The following is an 18,118-nucleotide window of genomic DNA, read 5'->3' as shown; positions in this document are numbered from 1 at the left end:
TCTCTCTCTCTCTCTCTCTCTCTCTCTCTCTCTCTCTCTCTCTCTCTCTCTCTCTCTCGTTCCCTCTTCTTCTTCCTTCCGCCCTTCTTCCCTTCCCTTCCCTTCTTCTCTTATTCTCTTGTACTTGCTCTTCGTTTGACTGATTCTTCCTTTATTCCATTATATATGTCTCTTTCTCTGTCGTATATTTGTGATATTAATTAGGGGAAGACAGAACGGGGTTGGGCCGAAGCGAAAACGGGGGTTAGTGTAAACAGGTCCAAGTATTATGTTATCCAACAGACTGACAGCCCGGCCCCATTATCTCTAGCAGCAAGAACAACTTGAGGCCTCTCTCACCTCTTCTCCCTTCTATCCCTTCGGCAACTAATCTTCTAAAACATACGAACCGGCGCGGCGCGGCGTACCGCGCTGCGTTTCTCCCGGGCTACCGGGCTCATCCTATTTGTGATTCATAGCACGCAAGATATTGGGCTGCGAATCCATCTTTGTATTCGCTTGTTACTGTGGAAATTAGCTTCTCGATTATAATTGCAAGATCGCGTTCCAAAATTATGTATTTCGCTCGACGATATTATATGTACGGCATTCGTGATGAAGATGTAAAGCGAAGATGTAGAGCGATACAAAGTGCCGATCCATCTAAATTATTGCAAGTGCACAAAGTGTATTTCTCCACTAATTTTATACTTCCATTTTTTTTTATTTTTTTTAGTAGTGATCAAATTGCCGCGAGATTTCATTTGACGCGTCGCGAACGTAATCAAGTTCAAATAAATTGCAATCGTTGACGCGTAATATGGCATGGTGAAATATTGCTACTGGAATTTTCTATTATAATGAAATATGAGGTACACAAATATGAGTCTGTGCGCCGAGCAAAGTAGTTTTGAAGCTGTTGAAAAGATTCAAAAGCAACAATTTCGGGAGGAGGGGAGAGGAAAATCTAATTTGTGCGCGTGGCCTATATTCCGGTGTTATTTTATCAGGATAGAGTCGTAAGCCTGCAATTTTGTCAGTACGCGACGAGCGGCGTTTTGAAAGCGGACTAACCGGCCCATGAATAATGCAACCCCGTACGTCTTGCTGATAATTATGTTTTACACCGTCATGCCGTGTTTCGTTAACTCAATGATGGCCGCGCCCTTTCCATCCGCTTTGGCATTATACCTGCATATTCATTACTTAACGTTAAGTATGACTTCAACCCGGAGGGCTTAAGTTCAAGCAGGTCGTAGAAGCAAAACTGATTATATTACACGCTCGCGCGAACTTCAAACCGCATTAACCGCACATTACTAATTTAACATCTAATCACTGTCTACATGTTCGTTCGACTGAATTCTACATTGCCGTAAACTCTTCGCATGCTAAGGTCTGACGCTACACGTGAGCTACACGTGTTTAGGGCATTACTACTAAATACTGATTTCGCTCTATCACTCGTATTTTATTAACTGGAAAGTTGGGAACTTTCCAACTTTCATAAATTTTCTATGCGTCTAATCTCATTCGCGCGCAATTACCATTGTATTGTCCTTGCAATATGCGAATCGATCGGCGCGCTATACCGCCGTGCTATCAATGAAATCGACGTGTAAACCGACTGCTCGTACGTAGGTGTACACGATGCCGAAGTATGAGGGGTAGTGCGGGTGTAATTACAGCCCGCGCGCGCTGTAACTTCCTATCTGCGAGATCGAAATTACCATTGGACGGCGTATCTTGCGCCGCTTCTTTACGGGGCCAGTTACCGGGCGTACGTTGTTTGCATGTAAACGACGTCTTTACACGTTCCAAAGGTTAGCCGTACATTCATGTCTGTTTCGTTCACGACAAATTACAAGCGGCACTGTTACACAGAAAAGATATGAACTTATCTTAGAAGTTACGTGATCACCGCACACGAGGACTCGCATTAACGCCTTTTGTCAGGAAAATTACTTCACTAGGCTTTATTCGACATTAGGATTTTATCGTTGGCTAAAATGTGCATGTGTAACATATTAGGGAGACGTAGGACATGTTTATCTCATAAGCAGATCGTATATATAATATATTTTAATTTATACATATAATTTTATATCACAAAGTGCGATCGTGTACGTTTAAAAATTATGTAAAAAAATCAAAGCAATTTCTTCTTTTCGCTTGCATGGAAAATACAAGAACCAAGTTTCACTGCCTTCGAATATAATGGCACGCATAGACATCTAAGGAAGATAGACTCGGCTGCACCGCGTCGTGAGCATAACGATATACGTGCTTCGTAGGACGGGATTGGCGCCATACCGTTGATCCCAGCTCGTCTAGGCATAATGCCACCCCTCGTAAGCCAGTCACGTCCCCCATTCCCTACACTCTCGCCTCACAACCCATTGCTGTTCGTATTGAAGTCATGATCAGACTGGCGGGCCAGTCTTTGACAGATCCTACTTAACGCGGCGGCGCAATACTTGCTTATCAGACTCTATCAATTGGAGTTATTTTCCTTTCAGAGCTTAACATTCAATAAATAACAAAGATAGATACTAGTGTCGCCTGTGTCGGCTAAAAGGAAAATAGTCTAAAGTTTCAATTTCAAAAGAAAGAAATGAATCGAAAGAAGACGGAAAACGGTTTTTTCTAAGAAAAAAAAACAAGATTAAGTAACGAAAAGTTCATAATTTTTCAATGTATTTTAATAAAGTAGGAATGTTTAAAATCACAGAAATTTTAGTAGGTATCTTAATAATTACATAACGTAAGAATCGAGACATTTTATTGGGTCGTCCGGAAAGTTCGTGCCGATATTGAAGGAAAATTGAAACGGAGAAAATTTTAATTTAATAAATGTATACTAAATTTTAGTCGGCTCCCAATATATTTCAATTTATTAAAATATAATATCAAGAAAATTTATGACATTAATATGATATTTGTATAGTTTAATGATAACATCTCGCTGCATTTGCTGTTTAACATGCAATTTTTAACTTTTATCAAGACGCATCGTCCATTTTTTTTTTCCTATTTCACAAATGTCACGAGGCTTCTCGATAAAATTGAAAAAAAAATTAAATAGTTCGCTTCTTTTACGAGGCGTCAAACGTTTCACCTCGTTATATATAGAAGCTGGCAGCCCGTTCCGGCATCGGCATTAAGTAATGCAATACGCTTCGTCGGCGAAAAAGACGAAGGTGATAGCCAGGAAAAAGAAAGGAAAACGTGGTTTGCGAGGCAGGAAAAGCCGGTGAAACTTTCCGTAATTAATACGTTAAACTTTTTTCCCAGCCGCGCCGGATCTCACGCGCTCGTTCGGCCATTGAATGTCAATGATCGAAATCGCTCTTTGATATAATTCTCTTCGCTAGCGCGCAAGAGAGAGAATACGTGAGCGTGAACGTAAAGCTTTATTGCGATGTGCTTAGTCATTCAAATCGATATATTTCCATTCGAGTATTCTGTCTGATAAGATTCGCAATGTTTACGCACTCTCGTAATTGCAAGATTTTGCACGCATTTCTTTCGCTGATTAGCGACGGTTCATTATGTCGGTAATTAGTAGCTTGTATAATGCGTTTAAGTGTTTCCTCGGCGGAATTAGTATGCTAACTAACTCTATGCTTTACCTCGCACCCTTTACTCCTCGCAGTTCAGCGCTTTCGCTATCTCTTCCCTTCCTCTCTTCTTCTCTTGCTGTCTCTCTTTCGTCCTCTCCCTTCCTCAACGAAACTGAATCACTGGTGGCAAATGTCGAGAATTGCGATGCACGCGAAGTAGACATTCGCACTTACTCCACGAGAGAACGTTAAATATCTGCAATACATGTACGCCAATCTCGTGTAGCATCATCTGGCATACGAAATAATTGAACAATCTCATAAAAGATTATTGGATTATCGTTCAATCAAAATTGAAATCGTGCTGCATTCAAGTAATACTATAAATCTTTGTCAGATTCATCTGCGAAATTTAGTAATAAGAAGCCGTTAAAAGAAAGCTGTTTCTTTTCTCATATGTTCTCGCCAGAACGAATATATCTAAGATTATCCGAACAGATTGTACGTAGTATTCCCAGTTATATTCCGATGTATCGATGGTCATATCGATGTTTGCGAAAGAGGAGAGGGTGCGTGGGTAGTCAGATGATAGGTGCAAACAAGAAACGAGAATACCCATTTCCGATCCTCCTTCCCGCACTGGCCAGAACAGGCTGGATCAGAGAGACCGAGGGTCGTAGAGAGTGTGCAGAGGAAGCTAGCGCGCACATTGCACCGGGGAGGAACATACACAGTAGCTAGTCGATGTGATTGGCTCGGTGCCAGCAGCCTCTAACGACGCTTTCGAAAGGAGGAGAATCCTACTTCGTCCTCTCCAACGACGAGCCTCCAAAGATATCTCGGGACCAGTGTGGCGGTGACGCAATGTTGCCGCAATCACATTTTGGCACGCCTCTGCCTAACCGATACCTCCCTCCCCCTTCAACCCCCCTACAGTGGCGAGAGAGTACCTTCGATATCTAGCACCGTGTTGAATTCGACCGGTATCGACCGTGCGGAACTTGAGCGGTCGTCTAACGACGGTTCGAGTGAGCCGACCGCGAGAGAGGCCTTCGCCACTGTGTAAATTCGGGTCTGACTATAGCCGAGCTGTATCTACTTGCTTCCCGTCACGTCGCACCGACTTCTCAGTTTTCTGGCATTCCTATTAAATCGACCGCACGTATTGTATTTCGCATTGAATTTCGACGCAGACAATACAATTTAATTTCATTCTGTCCGTCGAGAAAATTGTCCCGAGAAAATCAAATCACTGTACTGTAGCGGATATTGTAACGGAAATACAACGAAACTATCATTTCCCGTTGTTTTGATGCATTAACTCTGTTAAGCTTGTTATAACGTAGATACATACGAATAATAAATAAATATGTCACGTACAAACAGCGAAACAATTTTATTGTGTCCGCTTTAAATCTTTGCACGTTTGCATTATACGCAAGTGTCCAGTAGTCTGACATATATTATATGCCATTGGCAGGAATATATCGATCCAACCGTTGTTGTCACTTCTATGCTAATAGGATATATACCAGTAATACGGAAATTCACGTCAATACCAGAAAGTGATACGTAGAGAGGGAAGACGTGTATATATTTATAATAAGTGCTACGGAGAACATCTCTCTCTATTCTATAATCAAAGTGCCGATGATGCATATAGAGAAAATTTTTCACATTCAGGAAGGAAATCTTGTTATCGCCGATACTATTTTTGTACGCGAGCCGCGATAACTTCCGCGATGGAAACTTCTGCTCTTTAAATAGGATGACAAGCTGCGTGGTGCCGTCGAATAAAGTGCCGTGAAATAAAGGAGGTATCTCTCTCGAGCGATTCGGTAGGCGCGGCGCGAGTTTCAGTGGCTATGGATGTAGAGTGGTTGTATCTAATTTAAATTCCCAACATAAAAAGCTTGCAGAACGCGAGCAGTGGTCGGGATAGCGTGGATCGCGGCCAAGCCACGTGCGGCTGCGAGATTCATTCCGCTTTACATGGCCGGTCTGTATCCATCCACTTCTCTGCATCTCCCCGAAATTCTCTCCCGCTATCTTCTCTGTCTCTTTCTCTCTCTCTATCCAGATCTCTACTTGTATTCTCGCTCTCTTGCTCTCCGCTACCGAGATCTCATCTCGACGCAACCCCATTCCGCGCCTCGAGCCAAGGTATGACCGGCAGCCTAATGCTGCAAGGGGTTTCCCTTGGGAAACAGAATTATCCAGCAACGAAGATATTCGGCATCTTCGGAAAGAGATACTTGGCGAATGGCGAAAGTCAAATGCGAATGTCAAATTGACGTTTTGCATCAGAATGATAAAAAATGAAATAATTCGATTCTTTTACAACTGCATATATTTTAAACTCTCTTTTGTATCAATACTTTGAAGGAGAATATTTGTATTTGAAGAAAGAAATTATTAAAATACATTTATTATCTTATACATGTATACTATTTTGATCTTTGTACACTTAAAAATTATAAAATACACACTTGAAAAGATCATGTAGGTATATAAAATGAAATTTAATTTTTTTAAATAAAATATATTAATAAATATATTAAATAAAAAAAATGATATAGTTTGCCTAGTACACATATGTATAATAATAATTTAGATTTATCATTGCAGGAAGTAAAAATTTCTTCTTTTGAAATACACGAGAGAATCAACTAGACCGATAGAAAGATAGAATCGAAAAACTACTTTCATTTAGAAATAGCAAGAATCTATACCCGCAACTATTCAGAATCTAACAGAGAAAGGACGTCTAAAGGCTTTGGAGTAGAATTTTTTGGTCTGTGTGTCTTTTCGCTTCTAAAGCAACCCCGATGTCGTCCTAACTCGAAGTTCCCGCCCATTACGATAGCAAAAGAAACCTTTTCCCTTTCTTTTCTTACGATTTTCACCTACTTCAAAGGACATCCATTAAAGAACTGACTATAATCTCTTCACTGTTCTCAAAATCAAATCAGCAAATTTGTAAAGTTTATTGTAAAAATACTCAAATATATTTAGAAAAGTTTTAAATTTATAAAATATATAATGATAAATTGTTGATTAATACATTATCTTAATACGTAATCTAAATTCAGTTTTTTTTTTATGAAACTTTATTCGAGAATGACTGTATGTACATAAATAATTAATAAAAAATAACTGTGACGATAAAAAATTCGGTGTTATTTAGGAAGACCAATATATATAGCACGTAGAAGCCGCATATTTTGTAACCACAAAAATTGTAAAAATATGCCATGTCACATTTTTTAATGCAGATGTATTCACGTCCTACCATTAACACGGAGTGCCTCTCGTGTAAGGTGTCGTCTGAAGTTCTAGTCCCGAAAAATAAAAAGTGTCGAATACATGAATAGTACGTTACGTTGTCCTCCTGATATTCAAATTACCTCAACATAAATCTAACGTAGGGCTAGATAATTATCGCGTGACTTTTCAGATGATACCTCGCGCGTGGTATTATATATGCATAATGCGTTCCATTTGCCAAAAACGCGAACCGCGTAATACGCCACCACTGTTACACGTAAATGCTAGCGGGAAATCAGAATTCGGCTTGGTATTATGCACAATTGAGATATATCATATATTCGCACTGCAAATCCGTATTTTGCGACGATCAATGCGATCGAAACGGCAATGACCAAAATGATGCCGCGTGCAAATCCTCTCTTCTCCTTCCTCTCCTCATATCATCGATTCCACGTTACTAGTATTTCTGATAATTTTCGATGCGTGCACGTGCGACGCATTTACACCGCTCGTAAAGCCGAATTATGCCTGTCAAATATTAACACGATTCTAGCATTAGAGATCGAAATGCTGCGAGCTTTCCGTTCTTATCCAAAGACTACGATGTATTGGAGAGAGTAAATACGAACTCTCAATATAATTTATCCTAATAGGAATTTCTATGCTTTTTGATTACATTTAATTCGGGAATAATCATCTTATTCTTATACATAACGATCTCCTGGGATTTTTACATCCCAATTAAAATCCATTATTAATAATGTATATTATTCTTGAGACTTCCATGAGTTCTTTCTATATAAAGATATGCGTTTCACGGGTTTCTTCCGTGTCCAGATCCATTCTTGGAATGCCAACGTTTCGTAAACCTTGCAGTTCACTTCATCAGGGCAAGAAGCAGCCTGATACTTCAGTTTACGAAACGTTGGCATTCCAAGAATGGATCTGGACACGGAAGAAACCTGTGAAACGCATAACCTTTATAACAATGTACATTATTGATTGTTTTCCGATTTATTGGCATTTGAAAACATGGATATAGATTTACTCACAATTTTTTGAAAAAAGTTAAATAGAAGAATCAGTATCAGAATTGTGTATGAGATTCACAAACAAATATTAAACGGAATAAGTTCATTAAATAGTTTATTATGATAGCATTTCTAAAAAATAAAGATTTTAATTAATATTAATATTAAATTTTTTAATTGCATTTTTTAATTGCGCTTTTTTATTGCAGATTTTCGATGCAACTGTATATTTAAAGATACAAAATAGTTACTAAAAGAGAAAGAAAATATGTAAAACAAATTTTATTTTACAACAATTTATATTTCCTGGCTTCTGAGATAAATATAAAAATAAAATTCCCGATTAATGATTATTTTATGTCAATTGCTATTACATCAATTAATGATACATCTTCAATGTCGTTCGCATATAAAAAAGATTTGTGACTTTAAAGACGAAAAATCCATATTTCTAACATTTCCGAATGCCACAGGTATTTTTGCATTTAATATCGATAACGAACAAGAAAAGCATGTACCTATATGCAAAGACGAGTGCTGTACTTGTCCATCGGAATGCCTCGGCAAGGTAATACACGTCAGAAGCGGAAGTGCCTGAATTAGTTACAAATTCGGGCGTAGTAAACGATCCAGCGCTTAGGGCGAGAGCCACGCGAGCTTTGGAAATTCTCGCCGCGGCGGGCAGAACGGGGTGAGTGAGCGCACGATGGCGATGGCGATGGCACGACGCGGCGCGGTAGGTAGGTTTACCGCGATAAATCACACGGTGCACCGACAAAAGGGGCCCGACGAAAGGGTCGCTGCCATAAACGTATAAAGTAATTACGCGCCGTATCCGCGCGGTATAGCGCGGCGCCGACCGGCCATTCACGAGGATTCACCTAAATTTCGCGCCCCGTGTGTCCAACCATACGAAGCGCACACGACGAACAAGCCGAATGCGATTTTCATCCCCGCGAAACCGAAGCGTACTCGTCTCACACCATCGGGAATTACGTTCCATCGCGTGCATTATCGGAACGTATATTCTATATGAAGCACTTCGAAAGTCCAGCTATCGCTGTCATGGATTTCATCGAGTTAAGCCCTCTTTCTCCGCTTTTTTTAGTCTGATGGAAAGAAGGAGAGACAAAGAAGGGAAGATAATAAATTGATCATATCCTATGATAGTCTTTCCGAATAATAGACATACGATACAAATAATTGCTCTAATTTACAGCAAAAAATCACAGGAAATTTGATAATTATAAAAACCACCTAACATTTAAATCCTTCACAACATAATTCAGAAAGTAAGACATTAAAAAATGCAATTTTATAAAGGATGTACAATATATTGATTATTTCTAATTAAAATTTCAAGAGCAGAACGTTAATATTATTAAATCTCAGTTATTTCGGAAACATGACGACCTGAAATATAGCTTACAATATCGTTTTCAGCTCAGTTTCAGCATCCAAAAATCTATAAGAAACAACTTGTTTGATTCAAAGTAATAAAAAAAAATTTTTTAAGTAATGTTATTTTATACAATTCACATTTACGTCTATGTAATTTTTTTTAGTGTGAAATGATTATGGTGCAATTAATTTTATATATTGACATTTACTTTTAATTTTTCAGCAATGCAATTTAATTCTAATTAAATTCTACGAAAAATTATTTTAATTTCTTACTATGTCTTGTTATTGTTTCTGATTGTACAAGTTAAACAATTTAATATTTTATTTATCTCGATTAACTTTATTTTCTCTTTCCTTTTTTTTCTGTCTTATTTTCGTAATTTCTCTTTCATACGCATACAAGCAACCGCTCAAACATGTATTACATCTGTCAAAATGCTCGCCGTTGCCGGAAAAAGGCGCGGGCATTCCGCTCCGTTCTTTCCGGTCAAGAGGTGCCTGTTAACTTTCCCATGAAAGGAGCTTGAATTTATATACCCATAAATTTCTTGGTATACGGCTTGCTACACTGTAAGTTGGGAGTTAAGACACCGGGAGAGGCATCGTAACTGTTCTTGGTGAAATTAATAGTTTGCGATAAACAGAACTTATACGAATTATTGTTCATGTAGATAAACCCATTATCGATGACATTAATCCGCTTTCGTGAAAGAAGAGTATAATTTTATTACAGCAACTATATTGTTAATATATCAAGATTCTTTGATTGTTTAATGTCTACAATACGATCGAGAAAAATTGCACGTGCAACCTATTAAGAAAGTTCTTCATTAGGAGAGCGTCGAACTGCTACAGTTCTTATGAGAGCTGTTCTTTCGCCGTTCGTTACGAGGCGGAGATTGATGATCGCGAAGAAGCGTTTAAGCATAAAAAGCCCCGCGGCTATGCCGAAAAGAGGAGAAGTCTTCCTATCGCGATCCGTTAAATCGAGCGAAAAAATAAGAAAACCTACGAGCGCAACGGACGGGTGAGAGCCACCACGCTTGCTTGTAAAACGATATATTATGTATACAGAATAAATGGAATAGAGAAGAGCCTCGTGAGTCCTTCGAAACCTAATAGAGCAAGCTTTTGCCATCGCACGTATTATCCAGCAGCGTTGGTCAACGTGTGTGCGCGGCCTGTGTCGCTCTCGCCACCCCATGCAGCAGATAAGTTTTCGGACGGAAGACGTAGCGGGCCGGATAAATCCTCGAGACTTCCGGCGAAACTTCCTAGTAGAGCGAAGAGGGGGAACACCAGAGACGCATCGATGACCGCCCCGGAAGTCTACACACGGCGCTTAACACGAGGTAACGGCCCGCGAGAGAGCAGAGTGTTCTTAAATTTTTCCCGACCGTCCTTTATCACATATTCCCTCTGAGATATCCATGTCTGAGATATCGAGCGTTTCGCTGTCTCGCATATCCCAGAAGCGCGTCCACGACAACGACGTGATCGTTTACTGAACTACGAAGTGAACAGATGGTCACGCTCTTTATTAATAACAAACAAGTGAAGTATTACAATGTTCACCATCGCAGTTACCGTGATATGAAAATAACAATGATTCGCGGGTGAAAATGTTTTTATATGAATTTCTGCGAGAAACGAGTAATAGCAAGATAAAGCGAAATAATAGGACGTAAAATTGGATTTTTCCATGGAAAATAACGCGGTCGGATGAAATATTTTACAATTATACCGCGCGCGCGTGCGCATATAAACGTGACGCACATTGAAACGCGGTCGTTTTCCACAACTCTTTGGTAAGCGTGTAAAACGATCGGATCGTCGAATAACATTCGGCGGCAGTTTTTATAACGATCATATATCGCGAGAACGAAACATTTCTACACACCATTGTCACAAACGCATCGCTTCATGATTGAAACAGCGCGTCCTCAACAAATCTGTGTTCCCTATGCGATGCTTTTTCCGGGTAATACACCCTCGAACTCTTTTTTTTATCCGACCATTTTGCATCCCGCGAAACAGAGTTTCAGAGCGGAATCGCTGTACAACTTGGTGCACCGACTGTACTGACGAAGTAACGGCTTGTGCTAAGTATCTCAGCATACACATCTCCACCCTTTCCTCTCTTTCTCTCTCTCACTCATTCTGTCGTTGCTCGAGCACCGAAAAGCCATCCACCTCACTATCCCACCCTAAAAGTCCGCAGGGTGGGCTGAAATCGCGCGCTAGGAGGCCGAATGTATTTCTCAGAGGGCTTAATGTTGGTGAAAGTGGAGATGCGGCACAATGGAGACACGGGGACACCGAGAAAGTACAGAACGAAGAGCTTGAGCGCGAACATGTTTGTGTGCGACAATACAGGCATGGAGGCTCAGACGAAAGGAGATTGGGAGGAGCAAGGAAAGAGGAACACTCATTGTGTACAAATACACTAACGCTCGACAGACACATGTCGATTCAGTTCTACGTAGACGATACCGTCCACAAAATGTTCGGTGGGAAAGGGGGACGAAGGGGGAAGAACGATAGGATGGAGAAACTTGTTATCAGAAATGCCCTAAACTCACTGGTCCACTATCTTTGACTACTTGCGCGCGCGCGAGCGCTTTCGGCTCTTCCGAATATCGCACAGTGAAACTTCCGTTCCCTCCGCTTCTTGATTTATTAGATTTCACGACGGACCAGGATGATAGAACGAAAACAAAAAGAGATGGTCGCAAGAAGAAAGGAAAAGGTAAGAGGAGGCGGCAGAAAGCCAAGAGAAGCGCACAGTGATCTTGGAGGCTGCAGAATCTCTTGGTCCTTCTCTCTCTTCTTCAGCACTTGCAGCTCTTTTTTCGTTCGATGCCTGCAAAGTTTTCCTGGCAGGTATCCTGCCCAGGATCCTACTGAGGCTTCTGTACCCAGATTCGCTTGCAACAGTTCGGTATCATATCTACTTACACCGCTTCGTTGCTTTGTCTTCCGTAGGTCTTCTCTCACGTATACTTAATTGTATTTCTCTCCCTACTTCTTCCAACTTGTTCCAGATGTCGTTCTATTCTCTTCTCGTGGTTACGTACCGCTGTTTGTGCTGCAACGCTACTGCGACGGGAACGATGGCGATGATAGTAGTAGCAGCAGCAGCAGCAGCAGCAGCAGCTGGTTGCGGCGCGTCCCGGAACTTCGAAACTCTAACGAAATCTCGGGCAACGTGAATATTTTATGCGTAAATCAAATCCCGACGAGCATATACGCGAGAGGGCGAGGATCCGTGGCATGGTGCGGCTAAATTCAATAGTAGTGCAACGCCTTGCGAGTTCTTCATAGCTTCATAGCTTCATACCGTTCTTCCATATTTCTTCTATGCTTCTTTTCTTTATAGGATATATCTGATATTCTCGCCCTATCTTTCTCTTTTTCTCCTTCATCCTTCGCCTTCTTTCTTTCCCGCGCTCATTCAATACCCCATACCAAAAGTCTAGTCCTTACCGGAGATATTCCATCGCGAGTATCTATCGACTATTGAATTTCTGTCGCGCGCGTTATCGAGCCTATTTGCATCGCTGAATTCAATACCGCACAACCACTCAAAGTCTCGGTTGTTTCGAGGTTGTATCAAGAGGCACGTGCGGACATTATTTTCAAGCAATGAGCATGACGACGCGCAATTATATGCCACGATGTGAAGGTCGAGATTCTTGAGATTTAGGATCGTGGCATGAACCGTAATAAAGGGGTGTGTGGGCGCTTTACTATAGTATGAAATATTTGTCGTTTCCCACTGGAGAAGAACCGGTCTGCGTCAGACCCGAGGGCGGGATTTTCTTTCGCCAAACGCCTACACAATACAGCAATAAAACTCAGTCCCTTTTTCGCTTCGTCTTCTTATACTGGGTTAAGGGGAAAAAGCGGTTCCCTCTGCGACCGAGCAACCCCATGACCAGGTACTCGGTCAACGTAACGCTCTGCAGAATGATCAAATATTCAGCAGCACTTCTGCGTTGGACGTTACGCTACGGATGCCGCTTTTATTTATTTGTTTGTGACGAGTCGCTTCCATGAGCGGAGACCAAGCAGAACACGTGTAGAAACGCGCGACAGAACGACGAGAGGAAAGAGGGAGATATTTTTTTTCTTATCCGGGAACGCCGCCAACAACCTTTTCACCCAGATACGATTTTGACCCAAAAAGTCACGCATTAAATTAATAAATTACAGAGCTCTCTTCGATGGTTTTCTCTCTCTCTCTCTCTCTCTCTCACACACACACACACACACACACACACACACACACACACACACACACACACACACACACACACACACACACACTTGCTCTCTTGGTTTTTGGTCGAATGGCACAGCTTCTGTGATCCCTTGTATTTGTCTCGATCTCACGCATGCTTCACTTAAACATCTTTGACTTCTTAGACGATTTCAAAAGAATTATTCCAGAATTTTTCGTCTCATTGATGATACTCTGCATATTTGGTCAAGCATTCTTGAAGGAACTGTTTCCATTAGAAAAATATATATGTATATAGTCTCGCGTAAGACTTGTATGGCTTTATTCCAAATTGAGAAAAACTGATAATTATATTTTATAGACAAAATATTAGCGCAACAGGGAATTACAACATTTGGACAATTTTCAGTGGCGGAAATATCTGCTAATTTGAAATAGCTGCTTCACTGGCAGCAATTTTTAACTTTTTAACGTGTTTGAACAAAACGTTCATTTTTTAACAAATTAAATGGAAAGGAAACAATAATTATGCTTAAACAGAACGGCGGCAAAGAATAACATTTCATTTACGTGCGTTGAATATTCGTTGCATATCGCATAGATGATCGCGGTTTTCATGTATACGGGGCTGAAAACGCCGAATGAAAATTAGATATCTCGAGGCCGGTGGCGTGGACTGTGGGCAAAATTGTACTGAGAGCGCGCTAAAATATCACAATGGCGCGGCAGGTGCATTTACCGGCTCTCGCCAGTGCTTTGACGACAGTCGCCAGATAGCTCTTTCATCCGGTAATTAGCCAGAGAGCTCGAGGAATTATCACCTGGCGCGATCATGGCTATACACACGCAGGATGGTTCGTCTATCTACCGTTCTGAGTGCGCGCGAAATGAAACAGAATCGGAAGGGGAAAGGTATTCACTCCCTAGTAGTCGGCGACTTCTGTCCTTAATTAATTAACATCATGCCGAATAATAATTATTGAAATGAAAGATGATATCATGGGCTTATTTATTGGTATACGATGATATCAAGGTAACATATAATCCGACGCTCCGCCTAGTTGTAGCTCCAAGCCACGATGTGGCAGCCACAAGTTGCCGCTACATTGTATGTCTCTCGCCGACTGATAGCGATTCGAACGTTATGCCACTAATTGATACTTCACTAATTGATGATTGTAAATTAATTTGTCCGAACGATCTCATATTTGATTCTTAACCCTTTGCTAGCAAAATGGATTTTAACTCTTTCGTCAATAGATTTTCAAGAAACAAAGTAAATCTTTTACTGTTTTAAATTATATATAAATTCTGATATATTTGTCGAAGTTTTAACGAGTTTTTATTATCATAGAAGTCGAATTGTTTTTTACAGATTTAAATTTATCTACTGTCTAAATTTTTTGGAGTGAAATCTCATTCTAAAAAGTAAAAATTGAGTTTTGAAAAAGAGTTGCCAATTCAATTTTTAAGAGAGTGAGATTTTATTCTACAGAGATTTATTCTAAAAGTTTTAAAGAGTACTAACAAAATTCACTATCAAAATATCAATATCTTTAAAAAAGACTTTAAAAAAGACTCTAAAGTTACCAGCGGAGAATTAATTATGACTTGTTTAGCCTTCCGCAGATTCGTAAATATATGCGACGATTGCACCTGAAATCGATTTCTCGAGACAATTGTTCACTTTACAAAAATATCTAAATTGATGATTTTTATTTATTTTAACTTACTTCTTTGTTTTTCCGTTTTCTCGACTATATCGCCGTCTTTCCTTATTCTCTATCATTTCACAACGCAGACACAGACGAGCGCTTTATTGTTTTATTCAAGTTGCTCTCGCCAGTGGCGAGCTTGCAGCGGTAGCTCGACGAGCATCCAAGACAAATTACATTCTGCGAAGATTCAATCTAGTTACGAGAATTCAAAGTCAAGGAAAATCGTGCGGACGCGCTCGTACATCCGGAGAGAGAAGTAAAAGGCGAGAGTGGTTCGATGCATGCACGGCCAGGTAGATAAAAAGGAAGGAAACGAAAGCGTTGGTGGTGGAAAGCGATTTCGGATGAAGGGCAGGTCGATTCCGGACTCGTTAGGCCGGCACAAACCACAAACGCCGGGCATGTTCTGACCAAATACTCGAAATGGACGAAATGGGATGCTAGCCTTCTCTTTGCATGTGAATTTCCTCGATATTAAAGCCCGAGCAATAGAACTGTGCGACGATTGGCGGCGTGCAGCGATCTGCTTGATACCTGGACTTCCGATAATTATGTGCCAATTAAATTTAACGACTGTCCATTATTCCAGTCTGCGCACTCCCCGCCTTCCTGCCCCTTGATGCCGATTCCATCATCCTTTCCTCGACAATGTAGCCGCCGTGGCCGAATCGGCAACATTATTCGATCGCAATCCAATTACTTTTTAATATTATCGGGGTGCGCCTGGAATCGAACTGCCTTTGCGGAACGTCGCGCGACCACATTGTAAAACTACGAGGAGCTCCCGCTGGCAAATAAATGCTTCCGGACTAGTAGCTATGTCCCTTTCTCACATACGTCGTTGTTAAGAGCTATTTGCTCACCACGACTCGCCATCGCCAAATGGAATAAAGTGCCGGCGGCCAGTTCCGAGGGAAATGGAAAGTTTGGAACATAATTTGCTACGCTCGATCGCATAACTCGAAGAAAATGAGAAGAAAGTATTATATAATAAATGTTTTTGTCTTATAGCACGCGCGCACGTCTTTCTCGCACGTCTTGTGCAGATTTTAATTTTTTATTTTTAATATTTTTCACAATAAATTTATTTATTTAGTTTTTCATATTAACATCTTTTTAATATGATCGAGCATCAAATTATTAAAAAAATTGTTTGTCAATTTAATTCGCGATATTACTATAGTAGTTTAATTACGTTTATAAGTCCGGAAAATCAATTCGGCGAGCAATTTGAATGACTACAAATATGGTATATATTAGGTGTAGTAAAAAGAAATCCATTATTTTTCCATTCAATTTCATGCAAAAATAATGGATTTCTTTTTACTACACCTAATATATGCAAGTATATATGTATATAGTATATATAATAATTTAGATTGAATTATTTAAGCATTAAAGATATAGCCTTGATCATTACTTCTATTTCTTATTGAAATGTTGAATTTTTAAATGCACGGTCCAGTAAAATTCTTACTGTTTTTATTTTTAAATCAACTAGAAAAATCAATCATATTTCGTTTTTTTATTTTTTTTACTAAATTGTAATTATTAGAATTACCTTTTATGTTAAAAAGATCACACATTGCGTAAAAAAGATGTGAATATCTAGCGTTCACGTTAAAGCATCCAATTTCATGCTGTCTACTCGTGTAATTGTTTTAAAAAGTATGTCTCTCTCTTTCTTGTCCTTTCTCGGTTCGTCCTCGTTAAGAATTCAAGCGTTTCAACCGCAGATTAACCCGCCATCGGAGCAATGTTTGCTACCGTTTTCCAACCTCATTAAAAGAGTAACTCGAACGTATAGTGAGCTCTCAGTTTAATTATCATTATAGATGTAAAACATATTTAAAGGACAATATTTACACGCATATAATTATCATTTACATGCAATGGTATTTACATATTAACGTGCCGATTTGTTTATTTCATGGTGCTTCTATCACATTAAATTGCTATTTAACGGATGGATAGACTAGAGAAGATGACTTGTTATTGAAGTATGCATTGAGGCGTAAAATAAAACTTTGCAACAGTGCCCAAGGGCTTCAATATTCAGAGACACGTTGGATAGAGATAAAGAAAATGTGAAACGTACATGCCAGAAGAGAAATACGATAGCACGTATGCACTATTCTCTAATCAAATGTCGGTCATTCCCTAAGCTGCGCGCTGCTGAAAGGAAAATAGTTTTTTTTCGTACATGCCAGAAGAGAACAATTTCTCCCGCGTGTATAGCATAAAAATCTTGTTGACCTATATATATATAAAATATGTATTTTTTTCTTTTATTATTATTATTAGGTATATATAAAAAAATTTTATGTGCATATTTTCAAATCAAAATTTAAATTCTATTTCGATAAAACAAAATATATTCACAATATTCGATTTTCAATTCGCCAATTTGAAAAGATATATTTTTATTCAAAATTTTCTTGCGTGCTTTAAAAATTATATTGTGAATAATATTGCGATATTGAAAATTGAAATGCATTATATTATATCATGCAGATTTACATTTCTCGTAAATAATAACATGCTTATTAAAAATATTGATATTTAATAAAGAAATCTTACCATTTACCTATTTATAAATAAATTCGATGGCCGCCGGTCTGCAGAGAAGATGGCGACAAGCAAGTTTGATATCGTAACTTCTAACATCAAGTTTAGGGATTCGTATTGGAGAAATGGGTGCTCGTTGTCAGGACAGCGAATACAAGGAATAGTCGGTAGGGGGTGAGCACCAACACAGAATGACCACTAAACACCTAACAACCAACAATAGCAGTCAACATTGAACATCGATAAACCAACGAAACTTAACCAACCACAAGTCACATTGTAACAGAATTCAGCGAACAGTGAAGACATAATCCATTAATACATATATATATATATGTGTGT

At 39.5% G+C, this 18,118-nt stretch overlaps 1 protein-coding gene across 7 annotated transcripts in view; it reads right to left on the bottom strand.

The window, feature by feature from the left end:
* Window positions 1-18,118, bottom strand: part of LOC108689105 (CUGBP Elav-like family member 4) — a 672,688-nt gene that overhangs the window by 415,790 nt on the left and 238,780 nt on the right. The window lies entirely within an intron of this gene.

This window comes from Atta colombica, unplaced genomic scaffold (assembly GCF_001594045.1).
Source record: "Atta colombica isolate Treedump-2 unplaced genomic scaffold, Acol1.0 scaffold257, whole genome shotgun sequence".
Classification (NCBI taxonomy): domain Eukaryota; kingdom Metazoa; phylum Arthropoda; class Insecta; order Hymenoptera; family Formicidae; genus Atta; species Atta colombica.
This window is presented reverse-complemented; position numbering and strand designations above follow the sequence as displayed.